Source organism: Amphiprion ocellaris, chromosome 1 (assembly GCF_022539595.1).
Source record: "Amphiprion ocellaris isolate individual 3 ecotype Okinawa chromosome 1, ASM2253959v1, whole genome shotgun sequence".
Classification (NCBI taxonomy): Eukaryota; Metazoa; Chordata; class Actinopteri; family Pomacentridae; genus Amphiprion; species Amphiprion ocellaris.
Window position 1 is genome coordinate 37987490 of NC_072766.1, and position 3208 is coordinate 37990697.

Sequence of the window (3208 nt, forward strand, 5' to 3'; positions counted from 1 at the left end):
GGTTTTATTATAAAACGGTCGAAGCCAGAAGGGGAATCCAGGATGTTGTATGTGAGAGGCCAATGCGAGAATACAGGGGAAGTGTGGCGCTGACGGGGAGAGGCAAGAAGGTTGCTTGTGATGTGTGAAACCAGGAAACGAAGGATGGAGTTTGGATCTGGCAGCAAGGAGTAGACAGAGGAGGAAGTTAGAGTCAGAGCTAAACACAGGGAATCCAACTACAAGCAGAATTTTGGGCGATGTCAGGTGACTGTTCAAAAAAGCGCCAAAACCCACACTACCACACCATGCTAAATATACCAGAAATTATACCAGAAAATACACCAGTAAAAGATGTAAAATGCCCCAATACATATGAATCCAATGTATCATGGCAAAAATATCTTGATGTCTGACTACATTTTCTCGGATTTTGCAATATCTGATGTGTTTCTGGCCATTCTGACCCCAATCCTCTGTACATTTATCTCACATGTGTCACAGTGTCTTCTGCCAGTATAAACAAGTTTGAGCCACAAACAGTACTCAGACAGATGGAGATGGGTCTGTCTGTTAAATCAGAGAGACTTTAGAAAACTCCACTGAGTTTACTTAAGCTCTTTCAAATATTTTAGCTGAATTTTAAGAATTTCACTGTGAATTTTGGTATTTTTACCCTCAACAGATGTCTTATCTGGAAAGCCACTTTAAAGGTTCAGTATCTGCAGAAAAATAACTCCACTAATGTGTTTTGTAAGAGCAGCTGTATTGCGTACTTTAAGTAAAACGGATGCAATTTTGAATGCAGCCAAAGACCCACAAACACAAGGACGGACAAATGACAAAAGGGAGAAACACTAGAAACACAAGGAGCAGGGACAGAGTAGTGGCACTATGACCTAGTCTCTTTCTTGCAGACAGAATATTCACACATTAAACATGAATCTATCAGCAGTGGCTGTTAGCATAAAAAGCAAAGACCAGAAACAAATAACCCAACTCTGTCCAAAGCTAACAAGATGGACTGCTGGTGGTAGCTTTGATTTTCTAGACATCAGTACGGTATCAATGCTGTCTTCAGTGGTCAAAACAGGAGTTTTAACTGCAGTTTTCTTTGACCTTTTGCAAGCTTTGACCAATCAGAGAACATGAAGTACATCATCGGTATCAACGGTGTAACCAACGGAAGGAAAGCCACCCTTGCCAACCGACTGATCAAGATCCTGCCCAGCTGCTGTGTGGTTCATCAGGATGACTTCTTCAAGTCCCAAGATCAGATTGAAGTTGGTGAAGATGGCTTTAAGCAGTACGATGTCATCACTGCTCTGGACATGGACGCCATGATGAATAAGATCAAGCGTGGCTGGAGAACCAGGTGAAGTTTGAGAAGTCTCATGGCGTTAATAACAATCCGCACACAGAGATCGTCCCGTAGTCTGACCACAAGGAGAAGGAGGAGACTCACATCCTTATTGTGGAGGGCTTCCTGCTTTACACCTGCAGACCTTTGATCAACGATCTGAACCAACGCTGCTTTGTTTCCATCCCATATGAAGAATGCAAAAAGGGGAGATACTCGAGGAACTACACGATGCCAGACACCCCGCCTGTTCGATGGCCACGTCTGGCCCCATGTATTTGCAACACAAGAATATCAAGCTAAGATGAACTGATCTTTGAACCGGAAAAAGAAAGTGCAATCACATAACACCAGCATCTCGCCCTCCACCCACTGGATTCTTGTTAATTTTTAGATTTTATTGTTTGTTTTTGAGGTTTTAATTGGGTTGGTGCCATCTGACTGCGCAGAACTCCTGCATCATCAAAAAGCTCCTGAATATTTTAAGATCTCAGGACAAAAATAAAGGCGATCAAGTCTTGACGACTGTTCCGAACATCTGCAAAAGTTTACTTCTTCATGTCAGACTTTTAAAACTCTTAAACTGCAGCCGAAGACCTGCATCTTCTTGTTAGCATTTGATTTAAATGGAGCTTGACACCCTGACTTTCCTCTTTTATTGTGTTGTAGCTTTTTTCTTACTATTTTATCATCTTCGTTTATTCACATTTGTCTTGCAGGCACTGTGCTTCATAGCTTCTTTAATTGTACAGGTTCAACTCTTGTTGTTTTTAAATGTGCTTTTAAAGGAACTTTGACATCAAGCTAAGTGAGTTTTCCAAAATGTCAAACTCTCCCTTGAATCCTTTATTCGGGTTTTGTTTTGCACTTAAATAAAAATCACTGCAAAACTAATGGAAGCAAGTTTTTTTCTTTCACCATACTTTTCTAATATAGAGTTTGAAAATGACATGGGTAGTTACTTTCAAAATAAAACTCCCATCAGCCTCAATGTTTCTGAGCATGTGAGTTCATGTGAGGAGTTATCAGCAGCTTCCCTAAAATCCATTTCAGTCTTTCTTATGTCATTAAGAATGAGGCTCACATACCCAAGGCCACTCAGACCGTTCTGTGATTGGTCGGCGGTCTTTGTTACCCGCAGCAGTCCTTTCCAAGAGCACAAAGGTCAGGCTTGAAAGCTCTCATTGGAAGAAAAAGAAAAAATCTGAAATGATGAAAGAAGGGCAACGGGGAGAAGCTCCAGATTGATGGTCTCCAGTAAGCAGACAGAGAAGAGGAATCATGTCCTGGGGGAGAAAGAGACAAATGTTGAAAGAGTTGTTTGTTGCACTGATTGAAAGGATTGTGGCGTTGACAGAACATTTGGTGCACAAGGCCTCCTCGCTGCTTCTGACGCCTGCAACTGGTTAGCTGCTTTAATGCCTCCTTCCTGTGTGTACTGATTCAAATTATGTGCAAACGCAAGAATATGCAGGCAAACACAGATATACACAGCGGCTCCTCTCCCTGAATTTGACATGTGTTTTTATTAAAGCCAGCAGCTGCTCGATAGTGCTAAGGAGTAATGGGGATTGACTCTGGCATAATTATACAAACCCTTGCATGAATTTGGTCCTAATGGAAGCTGAACACTTAACCCAGACTAAATGCAGAAGGGCAGATCAATGCTGAGGGGCCTTTTTTTTCTTTCCCTCGCTTGAACAGCAGCCAGCTCACTCCCAAACAGGACATTTACATATGCAATGCATCTCCTTTAAGATAATCACTGTGAGGCAGGAGCCGCTGTGCCTCGGGACCCGTCAGGTGGTGATACCTTACAGAGCTTTAGAAATGAAGATGCATGTCTGAAAAACCCTCTTATGAGAGAAA

The 3208-nt window shown here is 42.1% G+C and overlaps 1 pseudogene; it reads left to right on the forward strand.

The window, feature by feature from the left end:
• Nucleotides 1-1127: 1127 nt before the first annotated feature.
• On the forward strand, nt 1128-1652 carry LOC111588483 (nicotinamide riboside kinase 2-like; annotated as a pseudogene).
• The last annotated feature ends 1556 nt before the right edge of the window (nt 1653-3208 follow it).